At 34.2% G+C, this 19131-nt stretch overlaps 1 protein-coding gene across 2 annotated transcripts in view; it reads right to left on the bottom strand.

The window, feature by feature from the left end:
• Positions 1–18610, bottom strand: part of LOC145672104 (ly6/PLAUR domain-containing protein 6B-like) — a 67472-nt gene extending 48862 nt beyond the window's left edge. For both annotated transcript variants that reach the window (XM_081741373.1, XM_081741374.1), the window contains exon 1: positions 17964–18610. The gene's annotated coding sequence lies outside the window, so the exon portion shown is untranslated. The remainder of the gene's footprint in view (positions 1–17963) is intronic.
• Between the last annotated feature and the right edge of the window lie 521 nt (positions 18611–19131).

The raw sequence follows: 19131 nt of genomic DNA, 5'->3' as shown, positions 1-19131 counted from the left end.
GCTCTATAATTCAGCAAGGAAATAATTATTAGTTATAATTATAATAATTATCTCTATAATTGAATTCATTGTAATTTGGTCCATAACAAACACTTTACTATTTCGTACTAGCTGTTATGCCCGTTCTTCGTACGGATCAGATAAAATATCGATGTAAACAAACGGAACAATGTGTGAATATATATCCAACAACGTACATGTGTTTTCATTGGGAAGGCAGATGGGGGCTGAATTTGTACGTAAACACTATTGGGTATGTCACTATACGTCTGAGTAACCCCGATAAATATGGATTCGACACAAATTTTACTACTTTTACATGTCCCGGTGAACGCCCCCTCAGACCCCCTTTGGTTTGTATTGTGAAAAAATCTCCTCTGGCCCCCACGAACCCCCAACTAATACCGCGAAAACTATGAATGTGACACTAACATCTGCCATTTTCTATTACTTTTTACATATGCCGATAAAAGTCCCTATGATCCTCTGGTTCCAATTTTGAAAAAAACAATGCCTCTGGCCCGCAGCCGATGGGGGCTGTATTTGGAAGTCAACGCCTGTGGAAGTATCACCATTCATCTCAGCGACAGCGAAAACTATGGATTTGACACTAATATCGGTCACTTTCCATTATTTTTATATGTCTCGCAATTCCCCACCCCCGGTGACTCCCGGCCCGCATACAATGGTGGCTAAATTTGAAAATCATTGCTAATGAAAGTATCACCATTGATCTCAGCCACCGCGAAAACTACGGATTTGACATCGGTCATTGTGGATTATTTTTTACATGTTTCGTGATCCCCTTTATAATGCCCCCGTTTCTTATCTGATGAGGGCTAAATGTGAAAGTAAACGCGGTCTTGAGTTTCACCAATGATGTCAGCTACCCCGAAAACTATGAATTTGACATTAATATCAGTCATTTTCGATTATTTTTTTACATGTCTCGGAATTCCCCCCTCTGGTGACCCAAGGCCCGCATACAACGGTGGATGAATTTGAAAGTCATCACTAATGGTAGTGTCACCATTGATATCAGCAACCGCGAAAACTATGGATTTGACACTAATATCGGTCATTTTGGATTACTTGTACGTTTCGGTATCCCCCCCCCCCCCCGTTAACCCACGGCCCGTAGCAGAATACGCTGAATTTGGAAGTTAATGCGATCGGAGTTTCACCATTGATCGCAGCGACCGCGAAAACTATGAAATCGACACTGAAATCGGTCATTTTCTACTACTTATACATGTCCCGGTAAACGCCCCCCTGAGACCCCTGGTTCGAATTTTTTCGAAAAAGCTTTGCCTTGGTGTGGGACCTGGACCAAGGTATCTTTGACCAAAATTTGGTAACTCTCGGTCGACTTGTCTGGTCCCCAGGCCGGTCCCGGTAAACGTCCCCTGGAGACCCCCTAGTAAGGAATTAAAAAAAACTCTTCGTCTTGGTCTGGGGCCTAGACCAAGCTACCCGTGACCAAATTTTGAAAAGTTTCGGTCCACTCGTCTCGTCCACAGGCCGCACAAAGATAGTCAGACAGATACACGAACAAACTCTATTTTATTTATATTAGAAAGGCCAGATCCGCCGTTATTGTATTAGTGCGGTGCTTGAGCTATTGATCGTAGAAATTCAAACTCCCATGAGTGATAATTTTATAGGCTTGTTTTATTACAAGTTTAAACTCTTTAGTCAGTAGAGAAGAGGGCGTGAATCATGGGTCAGAGTTGATGACAATGGGTTTTGGTGGGTCTGTGGGTTACAGTGGGTAAGAGTGGTTTATGGTGGGTGGTGGGTCAGAGTGGGTAACGGTGGGTCGTGGGTCACGACGTTTGGTGAGTCAATTAGTCGTGGCTAAAGTTTTCATTCCCCACGCCCTATCTGTACTACAGTGTTGAAAATTAATCAGTGAAAATCAATCGCAGTTGATCAATCATTTGAAAGTAATTGCTGTGGAAATCAATTGCAATTGAATCAATTGCCAATTAATTTCAATTGCAATTGAATTACAGAATTCAATTGCAATTACTTTCCACTGCAATTACTTTCAATCAATTGACCAATTGCAATTGATTCTCCTTTTTTAATGGCCAACTGCGATTAACAATTAACCATTACTTATTTCAATTGTTAATTGCAATTAACAATTAAATTTACAGATTAATTGTTAATTGTTAATTCAATTGAAATTTGCCCAACACTGTCTTGGATCCGTAGATGTCCAATCCAATCTTTCCGTTACTGACACAACTTCACATTGTTTTCCATTAAGAACGATATCTGTCTAACCATATCACCTTCTTCATTTACATTCCTAGAATGAGAATTAACGTGGTATTCTGAAGAATAGCTCAATACAGAAAGCTATTCATAACGTCAACACATAAAGCGAGAGTGTAAGGACCCTTTGCAATATACGGAGATGAGTGATTTATCTTTCCCCAAAGTTTCTTCTCATGACCAAGGGATAATTAATGTTACAAGTGAAGATTTGGTGTGATTGTAGATCTTGTGATTGTAGATCTTGAGACAAATCCGAAATCAACTCAGCTAGTGTTGTAGCGAAGATAAAAATATGTTTTGTATAATTAATCAGATTTTCTTTCTTCATAATGTTATAAAGCGTAAGTTTCTAACTTGCAATTCACATGTGTAGTCAATGTAGAGGGCAGCGAAGTGAGATTTAGAGAAGGCTTTTGATATTTTCCCATAAGTGTTTATTTTTATAGTAACTCCTTATGGTTTAGTTACGTGTATTTCTTAGAGATTTTTCTCTGTTAAATACTTACAAGTCTGTACCGACCTCTGCTGTAATGAAAAAAAAAAAAAAACAGAAAAAGAAAAGAAAAGAAAAAAGAATAAGTTTCCCGCTCAAGAACTGTAATATTACTCAACCTGCCCATGCATATATTTTCGAAATTTGAAATTCATACTCGGTAGGTAAAGAAGTGTGCATTCTAAAGGAATGCCATTATTTAGCAACGGATCATTGCTTTTAAATATAAACTGATAGAAAATGAAATAGCATAAAAACATCATACAGGAATGGGTTACTAGTAGAGATGCAAAAAAGCCGGCTTTTTGGGAAAAAACGAGAATTTTGGAAATTTTGGCTTTTTTCATTTTCATGATTTTTCTATCTAAATAGCTTTCTTATAGTATATTCTATAGTTAGATAAGAATTCCATGACCTAAATGCGATATTTCGCTCTGAAATTCACCATCAAGATGGTTGTGCAAATGTTTTACGAATTAAAGCTAACATGAAAAATGTAGTATTTGAGGGAATTTTAGAGGCTATTTAATTTTATTTTAACGTTTGAGTTATCGGCATTTTTTCTCCTCTAGATCATTTTCATTTGTCATCCGTGTTTCATTTCTAAGAGCTTAGTACTCTAGCTCCTAGCGCAAAAGTTAAACTTACGTTTTTCTATATATCAGTCAAACCGTACTTCCACATTTCTGTTATACTTTAGCTGTGCAGTGATTTAGCAATAATTTTCCAGACACAACCTTCAATACCAATTTATACAAGTAATCAGTAGCGGATTTAGAAAAGTACTTTAGGAGGGGTTTCTCTGATTGTTTCGGTTTCTAAAAAGTCCTAATTTTATTTGGGAGGTGCTTGAAGTTTATGAGTACAGGCATAACTAATATTTCGTTTCGTTTATATATTTAGCAATAATCTTCCAGATACAACCTTAAAGATCATTTTATACTGAGAATCAGTGGCGGATTTAGAAAAGTATTTTGGGAGGGTTTTTTTCTTACTAATGTTTACTTTTCTAAACATTTGTAAGTTTTATTTGACGGGAGCTTAAAGTTTATGAGTACAGGCATAACTAATAGATAGTTTGTTTGTTACAGACATTCCGTAACTTTGGGGAACAGGTTTCAGTCCAAAAGACCGCCCCCCTAACCTTCTCAAAACCGTCACTGCTGGTAATTAGTAATAATAACGATTTAAAAACAATAAGAAAGGAAGTCGGCCAACTCACAGTACACGCACTATTTCTACATTCACACATGGAATGAAGAAAAGCTTTGTCAGAATGGTCGAATGCTGGGTTGAATCCTTGACTTACCGATAGAAGCGCAAAAGCTAGCCACTCAGTCATGTTTGTTGTGCAGTTGTATTTAGCTTAACTTAAATATATTCCGTAGTACTTTTTTGGAGAGGGGGGGGGGGTTCCGTAATGATATGTTGAATCCCTCTTGTTAAAAATTAAGAAAACTTGAGGATTGGGTAAACCGTGATGATGGTTATATAAAATTTAACTGTAGAATTTCAAGAATATACAGAACCAAAAGCTTTAGATGTGCAGCCTTTAGGTGTATCATATAAATCTAAGTATTTCTTTTGTGTTTTATTTTAATTTTATTTTGTTTCAAAAAGAGGGTATGGAATATTTTGAAGTAAAAATAATACATAAAATTTTGCTAGTTATTTGTGTATTTTTTAAAAAGAAGTGTTTACTTTTAGGGTTGGCTGGTTTACACCAACTTTTTTTTTAATAACTGGTTTAAACCAAAAAAAAAAAGAAAGAAAAAAAGAAAAATGCGAATCGTGTGAACTTAATGGTGGCATTTCCACATATCAAACTATCTGCATTAGTTTTATTTCCTTTTCACTTTTTAATCAAGGTGACCCATGTTCAATTCTCGGTCGAACCACAACCCTTCTTTCAAACGTAAACCAAGTAGCGGTTCGGATGTCACTTTAAGCGAAAGTCTTCTCCTTGATAACCTCTCTATTACGTAAGGATGTTAAGCCTAAATATACGAAACGAAACCAAATTGTATATTTCTGCATGCCTAAATGGCAGTTGTTTTATAAAGAAGCCAAGATCGCTTAAATACATTGATAGAAATTGGCAAAATTTATCGATTGCCTACATAGCTTCCAACATTAGCTTGGATTGGACTTTCAATTATATCTACGTACTAAATTTTTAATTTAATACCTCAGTTTTAGCGTACTGATATGTTGACCTTTAAATTTTACATGCAAAGCAATAACAGGATATTCCTCTTATTGTTTTACATTTCAAGTAAGACGGGATTTTCCCCATGGCTAGGGCGGGAGTTTCTCCATTTAAGAAATTTACTGACCGGACATCTTTAAGCTTATGGGACTTCTTCCAGCATAATCCCGCTGTTGCATAACAACACGAAGGCGAAACAAACTTTTTTCTGTGAATATGTAATATAAATACATAAAGCAAAATCTCTAAATCAAAAAACCTGGTTTAAATCAAAAAAAGCCTGGATTAAACATCCCCCAAAAAACGGTTTTTTGGCATTTTCAAAAACAACCATGGTTCTTGCCAACCCTGCTTACTTTTGTATGTAGGAGGTTAAAAAGATCTTATTATATACATTGGTGAATCCTTTGGAATTCATAATATAAATATGTTGAAGTAAAATTGTTTGAAATATCTTTTCGAAATTCATGGTTTATTTTCGAGGTTTTATATTATTATCAGCATCAACCACTAATTAAATGACTTTTTGTGTTATAGAGAAGCGAAACAAAGTTTGCTTTATCAATTTAAAGCAGAATTTTGAAAAAAGCCCAAAATTTCCCAAGCAAAAAAGCGAAGCAGAAAAAACCGAGGTTTTTTTCAAAAAGCCGGTTTTTTTCCGAGGCCTTGCATCTCTAGTTACTGGCCACCGATCTGAACATTTTTTTCTTAATTCCAAGACAAACATAATATATACGCTCTTTCTCTCTATTTTATATAATTAAATGTTACTTTCAAACATCCGATGGATTAATTTCATTTTCCTAAGATCGGTTCGTTTGGAGGACTACTTATATGGTGAAAGACATCTTATGGAAAGTAATTCAATCTGTGTTGCATGACCTCCTCCCTCAAAGAAACAACATAAAGATCCTCGAGAGCTTGAACTGTATCAGGAGGAAAATAAAAGTTCTTCTAAGCCGTCTTTAGATTGAGTGCTTGGGATCGAAAGAGAGTCTGCTGTTCGATGCTAAGTGCGTACTACAATTCGAAATGCATAAATCATGTTATAAAACTGTCAGTCGTAGAACAAAATAGAACATTGAACAGATGCTCTCCACTCTCTATGTCATAGACAAAAAATAATAAAATGAAATCTTAGCTCCTACATCCCATAGTAATATAGAAGCTTCCCAGTGTCTGGGGAATAATATTAGAAAAACGTGGATGGCTATAAGGTAGAGAGAGGGCTGCGAAGATGTCGTAACTAAAACGAAACCTTCTTGATCAGACTAACAAAATTAACGTAAAAGAGGAATAATAATAATAAAAGCTATGGAGTTTTATGGGAATATTATTTTTTCCCGAAACTGGGTCAGAATTTCTTTTCCTGCTCTTTGGTTATCTCCATGTCTTCCTATAATTCCATAAAATCTCTCTCCTAAACTTGAGTACTTTATTTCTGTGGTCAGGAGAGAAGCAATTTTAAACAGAATTTTCCCCAGTGGCTATAAGAAAGTGTTAGGGAATAAAATCTTCTTGTATAATTCACTTTTAAAGTAAGTATGATTCTATTTGATGGTTAGCTTATATAATGTTTTTCCATGAATTTTCAAGAAATGTAGAAAGAAAAAAAAATGTTTCAATGTAAGGCTCAGACATCAAATCCTCTTATTCTGTCTAATGTGTTGGAGCCAGAGAAGCTATATAAACAACTTATTGTGGGAAAGAATTTCATCCTATGTTTAGTTTTAGAGGATCACATAAGATATACTCATAAACACGAAATAAAAAAGAAAAATAAATGGTAACAATACTTCTATAATCTTCCACTTTGAAGTTTTCGAGATTTACTCCCTATGTGATTCTCGTGTTATACAAATTTTCAAGCCCTTGTAACTTCATTCCTATTCATTCAAAACAAGTCTTGCCATGACCATAGTATCCAATGCTAAGGTACTTCCGATATGCAATGTCTTGTCTATCTCCGTTGTGCTGTGTGTGTAATAGAGGCTTCCAAATTTTGGATGTTTGTGATATTATAACATCCTTGGTTTTCAACACTGAATAATAAACGTTATACTTTAAGTTTTTGTTTAACATGTTGATTTGAAATATGTAATAATCTGACGTAGTGCTGTTTGAAAAAATAAAACTTTATACTCGGATGGAAACACTGTTCATCCGTTGATTTTGCTTAATACAAGAAACGATGTCCACCTCCTTATAGTTGCTTCATGCAAAGTTTCGCATTTCTTCCTCTTCTGGTTTCTCCGCTATCACGGATGTTCCAGATAAGTTGTCCACCATGTATATATAATCGACAAATGACAAAATAGCTAGAAAGGCTAAATTTATATACAATATGCAAAGGACAATTTTACTAGAATTGTCATTTGGCAATAGCAAAAATTAATTTGGCAACACTGATTTATTCAACTAAGATGCTGATGCTGAAGCCTTTGCAATAGAATCCAAACTGCAGAATTACCAAACTTACGAAATTAAGTTACGACTTATTGTTGTCGTTAGCATGTAAATCTTAAACTGCCCAGTTCTGCTATGTCTGAAATGAACTTCTTATCGTATACTTGGAATGATCGAGTTGTCCTTTGGAACTAAAGCAGTGGAAAAATAATTCGTGCAAGTAGTAATATTTTAACATGAATATGGTTGATTTTATGTAACGAGTATTTGATGGCAAAAGATTGGCTAAAAACCAAGTTTTTGAGGTTCAAAACATTTCACAATTCAAAAACCATGTGTAAACAACTTCATTCTATTCAGAAATTGTGTGACTCATCGAATCAATCGCGTTAATTTAAGACCGCCACTGGTAAAAATTAGATAGAAGAAACGGCCATTTCTCAATTTGAGTTTTTTGATCATTTTTCCCCTTTGGCATCCTGAATATTACTATTTCAATAAAATAAAGAAAATCAAGAGTTATCTATATTAAGGAATAAAAATTGCAATTTAGATATTTCTAAATGAAACTTTGAAAGTAATTATTTTTTCATTCATTATTACAATATTATATTCACGTACAGGCCATGTTTTTTGTTAAGCAACAATTATTTTTCCATTCTAACTACGTTTTGAAAACGTCACTATTTCCTTATTCTTAAGATATCGCATCACAAAGAGACTGGAAATATAGTTTGAAAAATAACAACAGTAAATGATATTCGAATGAAACTATTTTTAATACACGTATTGAAAATTTTATTCACGTTCGAGCATACCATCTTTATATTGAGTCAAGCAATGAGGAAATTTGGCCGCTATATGCATTAAGAAATACGATATATGGAGTCTAAAAAATTTTACCCAATACGTTCAGTATTTACAGACATTTCAACATGTATCTATCTAGGTACTACATTTAAAGTATTACTTAAGAAAGCTTCCAATTGTTTTGACATAAGTAAGAATATTCTAGTGTCTTCTAATTTAAATTTAAAACTTACGAACCTGGTATTTAGACATGTTAAATGCTAGATGTTAATTAATTAAATAATCTTAAATTACGTGTAGTAGGCTAACTGATACTGATTTTCTACAATTGTTTCAAATATTCACGTGAAGTTTGCAGATCAAATTCTATTTCCACCTTTCTGCATAGGAGGTGTGGAGACTACACAATTATCTAAATGTTCTGCATCTTTGCATTATTATTATTATTATTATTATTATTATTATTATTATTATTATTATTATTATTATTATTATTATTATTATTATTATTATTATTATTATTATTATTATTACTATTATTATTATTATTATTATTATTATTATTATTATTATTATTATTATTATTATTATTATTATTATTATTATTATTATTATTATGAGATCGGCCAAACGGTCTAGGAGGAGTTCGCGGACAACCAAACGGCTAACCCGAGTATAAGAGCTTCGCTTCGCTCAGCTCAATTATTATTATTATTATCACAGAAATCATTTCATTGTTCTTTTTTAAAACACTAAATGCAAAGGTTGGTTTTCATAGGTTTCTGGAAATGTTCATTCTTTATTTAGTAAGATGGAATATGTTTCGAATATTTCCTTGATTCTCTTAATGGACTATTCTTCTGCGTATATAGATAAAATCCAGGATGTATAAAGACATGTTTTCGCCATATTCACTAGTTAAATAGAAGCTACTGATAAGCGCTGTGATGTACTAAGGAAACCAGTTTTTGAAAGTCTGAGATTAGTTCATCCAAGACTTCGTTACGGTCCATGGAGTCGATTCATGATATCTTAAACGCAACATCTTTATAAGAAGTTATCTGAGTACCTGCTTCCTTTAGTAACGAAGCTTTGCTTTTAGTGGATTTTAAATAGACCCATAAAGGTTGTATAGGCCTTTCGAAATATGTTAATATAGTAAAATATTGTAAATAGATCTTTTTTGAGAATTCACTACTATATAGTATAAATAAGATGAATTACCTCAGTTAATAAGTTATTTAATACGGGATCATAAGAGCATTCTGACCTTCTATAGTGTCAACAAAGTAGATCCTTATATTTTAACTTTACTATGACATGAAGATGAACTAATATAAGATAGATATCTCTCTATCATGCATAAATAGTAAATGTCCATGTTTGAACATACAAAATATTATATATTAAGTATATAAAAACATCCATATTACTAAATGTTAATGAAATGTTGGTAGTATTACCATCGGCTGGTAATAAGAGTATTTCTTCTTTCTTAATTTTGAAGGGATCCTACCACAGCAATATGTTATTTTGTTAACGATGTCTCTTGTTAACGGAGCGACAACTTGTAAAATACAGAAGGGAGCAAGTAATATGGCGTGAAATATGAAATGAAAGGGAAATTTGAAACAAGTTAACAGTCATAATTAATCCTGATTTAGTAAAACATGTCACATTCCCCCTTTTTCTTCTTCCCTTTCTCATTGTTCAATCGTCTTTAACTTGTATTCTTCTTCTTCGGCTCCCTTAATCTTTTTATCAGAAATTATTTAATGACCTTTAAAGAGATTAACTAAGGAAAGCGATATTCCTTTTCTTTTGCATCGACTATATCCAACTTGGTTCAATTCAACTTGCGATCGATTATTTTTCTAAATTTTACTTATTTGTCTCTAACTGGTAAGTACGGGCCACCACACTAAATCTTCTAGCTCCAATTTCTTAAACTAAAGTAGTTTGTGAAATACAAGCACAATTATAAGACGGTTTTCAAGAATTTCGTCCGAAGAAAAATTATCCCCAATCGTAAACAACTTCTTGTGGAACTTTTTATTGCGAAATGACTTAGGTCATATAATAGCGTTACTAATGTAATATTTATTTGTAAAATATCAAAAACATCCTATAAATAATATTTAAGAAAATTGTAAAAAAGAAAACTTACAATCAAGGGTAAATTACCTATTGCGGATATTTTCATAAAAAAGTCATTAATGCAACATTATATGGTTATTAATCAAGTGTTTGTTTATGAAATATGAAGAAAGTCCTTTGTAATTTTTTAGAAAATCTTTCAAAGAACACTCACTCTCAAGAAGAAGATCTTCCCTTGCGGATTTTTTCCGGAGAAATGACATATACCACAGTATATATGATTTTGAATGAAGTATTGATGTATGAAATATAAACAGAATCGTATATAAAATTCCGTATTGGCTAAAGGAAACTGTTGATTAATGAAGGTGATTTATTATGAAATAATTTGTGGAATGCGAACGTGGGAGGGAATGAGATCTAGAAACAAAGTCCATGAACAGACACATACGATGTTATGCAAACTCACATAGCCGACCACTGATGCTTCATACCATTTCTTTCCCTTAGGACAAATTTATATACATGTGAAATGATGAAGATACAATTCGAGATTGATCTAAGTGCTATATTCAAGAATGCATTTTGAACAGTTGAAGCGCCTTCTCATTTTGATCATTTTATGAATACAAAATGGGAAACAAAATTAGAAGAAAAAGGAAGTTTTAATTATGTTCGTAAATTCACTATCAGCCGTTTTCGTGTGATGAAAAGACAACAGACTACACCAATTTTTAATATTAGTAGTAAATTTACTAAGATAAATCATGATAGTTGTATTGGATTGACCCACTTCATAATACAACCCATTTGCGATGATAAACCGTCGCAACTTCCTCCCCTTATGTGGGAGTCACCTGTAAGTAATTGGTTTGGTATTCTTCTTATTAGACAACTCTTATTCGCTCATAATCGCTCTACACTTTGAACGACGAGATTTATTTTTTTAATTGGTGGAAGAAAGAGTACAAACAAACATATAACATATTTAACGATTCCATATACAATATAGAAAGTCCTGGGATTGTGCTTTTCTGGGCGAAAAAAAGAGAAAGAAAAAATATATACAACGAAACGTTATCCCATTACAATATATTTAATAACTAGCTGAAATACCCATTCTTCGCATGCGGGCTGTATTTGGAAGTCAACGCCTGTGGAAGTATCACCATTGATCTCAGCGACTGCGAAATCTATCGATTTGACACTAACATCGGCTATTTTGTATTATTTTTAGACGTGTTGGTAAACCATACCCCGGGCAGGTGAATCCCGGCACGCATACATTGGTAGCTAATTCTAAAAGTCATCGCTAATGAAAGTGTCACTATTGATCTCAGTGACCGCGAAAACTATGGATTTGACACTAATAAGGGTCATTTTGAATTATTTTTACATGTCTCGGTATCCATCCCCTTAACTCCCGGCCCGCAGCCGAATGGGGTGAATTTCGAAGTTAATGCGATCGGAGTTTCACCGTTGATCTCAGTGACCGCAAAAACTTGGAATTCGACACTAGTATCGGTTATTTTCTACTACTTTTACATGTCCCGGTATACGCCCTCCCCTGGTTCAAAATTTGAAAAAGACGCTTCGTCTTGATCTGGGGTCTGAATCAAGGTACCCGTGATCCAAATTTGGTAATTCTCGGTCCACTCGTCTGGTCTGCAGGCCGCACAAAGACGGACAGACAGACATACAGAGAAACAAACTCTTTATTTTATTTATATTAGATTAGTCACACTCACTCTCCGATATACATAGACATATGTCAAACGATTGTTCGAACATTTTCTTTCGAATACGGCTGGAGGTAGTAGCGTTACCTGGAGACGAGGAATCCTTAGAACTTGTCTCGTATTGTAAAGTTTTCTCTGATTCCCGTGTCGTCTTTTCCTTCAAGGAAAATTGTAGTTTCATCTTGAAATGTTCTTGCTTCTTTTTGTTAATTTATGTACAAAATTTATCCGGTCGAAAAAGGTGTCAGAGCAATTTTTTTTTTCATACCAGCCATCCTACATGATGTTTTTCTTCCTTTACACTAGGCAAACGCTGGGATGGTACTTAACATACAGGGATGGTATTTAAGTTTCCTTCCCAACTTCCCCGGATAGTATGCTAGCCGAAGGATGTAATCTCAAACACGTGACGAGCTTAAGGTAGTAGATGTCGGCAATGCCGAGAATATTATTTATTCAATTATAATTAATTAAATAAATAACACACTTTTGATATCAAAACCTTCTATTTTCTGACCGCTTAGTACAGGCTAGTATTTTATGAATGTTCGATATGTATTGCACTGTAGTTTTCAAAAAAAAAAAAAAAAAAAAAAAGGAAAAATAGAGAAACTAAATCAAGAATTAACGGTGTATACTATGCAAACATACAATTTTAAAGGAAATAAAATATTAACGTAAAACGTAGGCCTGATTCTTAAATTAATAATTTAAAGGTTGTTTTACTGTTCATCCATAAATGATTACACAAATGTGAAAATGAAAGAGTCAGAGCTTACAGCTTTTAGTTTCTTATTGATAGATGATTGCTTTTCTTTGGAAGTCGATAACTTGAATAGATTATTTTTAAAGATAATCATTTTATTATAGAGTTCTTTTCCTTTTCTTCGTTTTTTGGACTAGACTAGATAGTCCTGAGCTGAATATTTCTAAATCTACTTTGTACTTTATTAGTATCTTATTCATATTTTCGTGGGTAGAAAAATATTTTCAATCTATAATGATAACCAAGAAGGTTATGTCGCTTTTTGATGAGGACTATATTCAATTGGTCCTCACACCGTGAGTTGAGAGCGAATGGACTTAAGGCGAAAGCTAATTGTTGGTGTGGCTATATCCAAGATACTACCTAGTTGTGGCACTTCAGTTATACCGTCAACTTTCAAAAGGACAAACTGAACATGGGATCTCCATAGAGCGTCGTAAGGGCGTGTATGCTTTGCGTGTACAAACTGGGATCAAACACCGCTGTATCAGGGCGGAAGATATGTCAGGTTTTTGGTGAAGGTTTTGTGACTACGCTGACAGTGCGGCGGTGGTTTAACAAGTTTAAGGACGGTGACGAAACACTCGAAGACGTACCACCTGCCAAAAGCCAAACACTGAATAAAATGAAGATCTTCAGACAGCAATTGAGGCAAACAGTGACCAGACATGTGAGGAATTGGGACTACAATTCGACAGCACCTCCATCAACTTGGGAAACACTGCAAGTTGGGTCGATGGGTCCCACATGATTTGACTCCTGGCCAGAAGGCAACGCGAGCAGACACCTGTGTTTCTTTGCTGTCTCGTCTGAGGAAGTCATTTCTAGACAGGGTGTTGACATGTGATAAGAATTGGGAACGAAGTTTCACGTCACTGTCATCATTGGCTATCATCCCATGAACCGGTTCCAAAACAGCCGAAACCAGCACTGCACCAGAAGGTCCTCATGTATGCTTGGTGGACTGCTAGCGATATCGTGTATCGTTAACTGCTATCAGCTTGTCAGAGCATCAATACAACTGTGTACTGTCAGCAGTTCAGCCGTGTTCAAGAAAAACTCAAAACTCTGGAGCCAACACTTCTGAATCGCAAAGAAGTCCTCCTGTTACAGGACAACGCTAAGCCCCACGTTGCTAGGATCACCCGGGACACCATTGTACGCCTTGAATGGGAAACACTATTACCATCCGCCATACTCCACGGACATTGCAACGTCCGATTGTCACATGTTTCATTCCTAGGATAATCACCTTAGAGGACACCAGTTGAAATCTCCTAGTAGAGGTGCAAAATGCACTTGATACCTTCTTCGCTTCACGGCCCACCGCGTTTTACCGCGATAGAATCTATGGCCTTCCAGAACGTTGGCAGAAGGTCATCGATGCTATTGGGGACTATTTTTGATCTTCCAGGTACGTGTACGTCTTAGGTGACATACCGATCGATGTTCGAAGGTGGGAGTGAAAAAGCGACAGATCTTTCTTGGTTACTTTTATATATTAGGGCATCTTCTTGTTCTTTTATTGCTTTTATAGGAGTGGGCTTTTTATATCTTTATATCCTTCTTTTCTCTTTCCCTGAACCCCTTGAGTTTCTTACCCTTTTCTCTTTCTATACCTAACACCAATCTTCATTGCGTCTAAGCCGAGGGGAACTAAGAGAGGTTGCTAAAGGAATGGGCGTAGGAGCCGTTAACAATGGTCTCGAACAACCTCTAGTCGCACTTCGGCATTGCTATAAAGGGAATGAACACACACAGATTGCAACAAGAGAGCAGCTTCTTTCTCATATAGGGCATGGTTAGAATGGAAAAGAAAAAATGAAATGAAATCTTTAAGTTTAACGTCCCACGTTTATCCCGGTTAGGCTAAATGAGACGGTGATGATGAGAGAAATGGTGGAATGAAGAAAGTGGGAGAACCCCGAGTAAACCCACGAGCTCGGTGTTATTCCACCACAAACTCCACACGGCTCGAGCTGGGATCGAACCAGGGACCCCAAACACTGGAGGTGAACGCTCTACCACTGAGCCACCGCATAGAGAGAAAGAGAGAGAGAGATACGTAGCATATAAATAGTACTAGACGAATGTGTTACCTGTAACATACGCGAAACTAATTCAATTTATGTTCAGGCTTCAAAAGGTTCATTGAAAAACATTTCATGTGCAGACGTTACTTACTTGTTAGTTACACATTTTATTTGAAATAAGTTTAATTTATAATCATATAGATCTAACATAAAAACAGCAACGAAATACACAATGCAATGTAAAATAAGTCAAAGTAATAAATATGTTATTTTTGGTATGGCAAATAGCCGCCCCCTCGAAAGTGTATCTGCTTCTCCTTTGCCCCCCTAAGAACTTAAAGCTGGCGTCGTCACTGCCCTTGACTTCGAAATAAAAAAAAGAAAGGAAAAAGATGTCCTTCTCTTAAAATTTGAGATTGGTACTCTCCGAAAATGACTTTTTATTTTCTTAATTTTATTTATTTATTTCATTAATTAATTTGCATCTTTTTTGACAATAAGTTATGTAATAAGCTTTTGCACCTACATATCCCTTTACATGCTTAATCTGACATTTTTCCTTTTCTTGTTGGGAAGAATCAGTCAACTTAGAGACATCGTTTTGTGCTTGAGATACGTCAAACTAATTTTCTTTTAATTCTAATAGTAAATTAAGATAAGCTCTTCCCAAAAGGCGCTTAACTCATTACTACTATTATTGCTGTTGCTATTACTACTACTATTACCACTAATAATAATAATCTGTATTATTATTATTATTATTATTATTATTATTATTATTATTATTATTATAAATGAGATGAAAGTAGATAGGTTTTCAGGAAATGTAGATAGGAGTACGGTATTATTGCATGATTGTTTGGAAAATATATTGAAAGCAAATGTACCAAATAAGCGTATTATGCAAAAGAGGAAATACAAATCTCCTTGGAATACTAAAGAGTTAAAGCCATTAAATCAATAAAAAGCAAAATATTTTGTAAAATTTAAGAAATCTGGTAATTTAGTCGTTTATGAAATATTTTCGGTTTTAAGAAAAAATGTTAAAAGAATGTACAATAAACTTAAAAATGTTATTTTCAGCAGTTGGAAAATAGTATTTGTACCAACAAAGTGTATTTTTGGAATAACTTTAAAAAGTCTCAAGACAAAAGTGTACCAAACAGAATTTGGTTCAATTGTACCACCATTACAGGAGTAAAGCAAATTGCTGAAGTTTTTAAAGATGTATTTTACAATAACTTTAATAATGTCCTAGATTGTGCTGTAGTTAGTAATTTGAACAGCAACAATATAACGATTCCAGTAGTATGTGAAAATGATGTTACTGAAGTAATAGGTAAACTTCGGCCATTAGCATCTTCAGGACCTAGGAGCTTTCCAAATTATATCCTCAAAGCGTGTTCGAAAGAAATAGCTCCAGTCTTGTCAAAAATATACAATACCTCATTACGGACAGGGTCATCCCCATCTACATGGAAACATGTACATGTGGTACCGGTTTACAAGAATAATGATAAGTTAAATCCAAACAACTACAGGCCGGTAACCTTATTGAACATATTCTCTAAAATTTATGAAGCCATCGTTCACAAACACTTGTTTTTTAATGTAAAAATATATTGCAAAAATCACAACATGGCTTTTATAAAGGAAAATCAGTTGTAACCAATCTCTGTGAAACAACAGATTTTATCTAATATGCAATGAAAAGTAGATCACAAACTGATGTCATATACATTGACATGAGCAAAGCATTTGATTCAGTTGACCATAGATTACTATTAAAAACACTGTCAAATACAGGTGTAAACCATTGTATCTATTTTTTTTTTGAAAGCTATTTGACTGCTAGAACATACCAAATTAAAATTGGAATGTCATGTTAGATTCAGCCAGTATTAGTTACGGTGTTCCTCAAGGATCCCCTCTGGGCTCATTACTTTTCTCTATTTTTATTAATGATTTACCAACAGTCTTAAATTATTCCAGTGTTTTACTTTATGCTGATGACATTAAGCTTTTCAGTGTAGTTGTATTGATAACAACGACATGCTACAAGATGACTTAAATAGAATCATTATGTGGTGCAAGGATAACGGTATGAGTATCACTTGTCTGAAAACTAAGTGCATGACCTACAGTAACAAATCGCAATACTATGTAAGTCAATACGAAATACAAGGTATTGTAATACAGAAAGTTGACACAATAATGGATTTAAGAGTAACATTTGACAGGTCACTACGCTTTGGTGATCATATACAAAATGTATGTAATGAAGCAAGAAAAATAATTGGTTACCTGTTTAATCAACGACCTGCTTTCTGTCAATCAAATACATATGAACTCTTAATAAATTACTGGTAAGGTCGAAACTAGAATATGCATCAGTGACTTGGAACAGCCTAACAAAAACTCTCGTAAACAAACTCGAGATAGTGCAATAGTGTTATATTAGAATACTTTTTTTAAGTTAGGACTTGACTATTATTCTAGCATGTATGAATATTGGATAACATATTTTAATTTGGAACGACTGGCTGACAGGAGAAAATTGACTGAATCTGTGTTTGTAGAAAAGTTACTTGACAACAAATGTACCTCAGACTATATATTTTTTTAAATGTTGATTTTAAAGTTCCAACATACGGTACAAGGGCAAAAATTTTATTGCAACCGCATAATAGAAAACATATTTTAATCTGTAGATTTAAAAAAAAGTTACAATGAATGCATATTTTAAAATATGACTTTATTTTAGAATTTTAAATATAATTTAGTAGTTTTTATTTGTTCACTTTTAATTTTTGACACTTCTTTGTTTTAATAATTGACTACACTACACAGTCAGTGTTTTTATTATTAATAATTTGTTATAGATGTAATCATAATTTTATCACTTGTACTATATATTCATTGCTAAAATAATGTAGAATAAGACAAAGTGCTGTATTTTTTATGTAATTTAGCTGTTCTCAGCACGCAAAAATAAAGTTTATTATTATTATTATTATTATTATTATTATTATTATTATTATTATTATTATTATTATTATTATTATTATTATTATTATTATTAGTGTTGTATCTAATAGTAATAATTATTTATGTACTTACTTACCGGAAAAAAATGTTCTCACTTCTTCTAAGGAGATAATGCGGTTGGCGCTCATTTCCAATATAAACTTAAAAACCACTAAATATAAGAAGAAACAGATAACATTATCATACGCTTCAAACACACTGTGATAGGTGGCCACAAACTTTCTTCTTTAACTTGACAACTTCATTAAATATTAATATATGAATGTCGCACAAGATAACACACGCGCCGTCAAAACACAGAACTCAGAAAGAATTTTCACGGACTAGGTACAGAATACATGGAAACAGCTGTCACTTGTGCTTCTCCTCTTGATATCAAGCAGCGTGTCTGCCTGCCATGAGAAGTTTTTAAAACTGTTGCTCTCTAGATAGTGAGTCCAGTGTGTACGTATCCCTTCACTCACAAACTCGTTTACACTGTAAATACATAATCCAAATTACACATTACTGTATACATTTAAACATTATTTTCTTTCTTTCTTTTTCTCGACTTTAGAAGAAGCTTAAATTCAAAATAAGTTTCACATATTCTTAATGACGTAGGCACAAACTTAGTAAAATCCTAATAAAACCGGGTTTCGTGAGCATTTCGTTTTACCAAAGGATCTGTTTTCACTCTTTGCGTCAGCGATGCTAGTGTCACTCAGCCTCTTTACCACCGAAGTTCGCTACCAACTGATCTTCTGATGGTCGCTGGATCACCTATTGAAGGATGGGAAGCTCCTCCATCAACGCTTGTGGAGCCACCTTTCGGAGAGACTAAGAAAGGCGAATTGAGAGAAAAAGAAAGTTAAGAAAAACAAATGAGAAATACATGATGCTCCATTATGAATATTATTTTATTCTATATGGAACTGACAAAATGTTTCTCCTTTCTGTTTTCACCATAGATATGAAGCTTTAGAAAATGTTAATCGTATTCGAATGGCTTCGCTTTATTATTCTTTTCAACAGGTTTTCTGTCAAACCATCCTCAGGGCCGGCGTAAGGGTCATAGAAAAGATGTAACCGCATTTGGCACCGAGATTAAGGGGCGCCGGTGAAGTCAAAGATGAATAAGATAGAACGCCGGCCTACTCTTATCCATATACTTGAAGAAAAGTTGTATTAAATATTTTCACAGTTTTTATCATCGTAAGCAATTTAGGCCTGCCATATATGTGGCAACCATCATTCCTGTAATA

The sequence above is a fragment of the Thermobia domestica genome, chromosome 15 (assembly GCF_964235325.1).
Source record: "Thermobia domestica chromosome 15, izTheDome1.hap1.1, whole genome shotgun sequence".
NCBI classification, from domain to species: domain Eukaryota; kingdom Metazoa; phylum Arthropoda; class Insecta; order Zygentoma; family Lepismatidae; genus Thermobia; species Thermobia domestica.
Note: the sequence above shows the minus strand (reverse complement) of the source record. Positions and strands in the feature narration are given on the sequence as shown.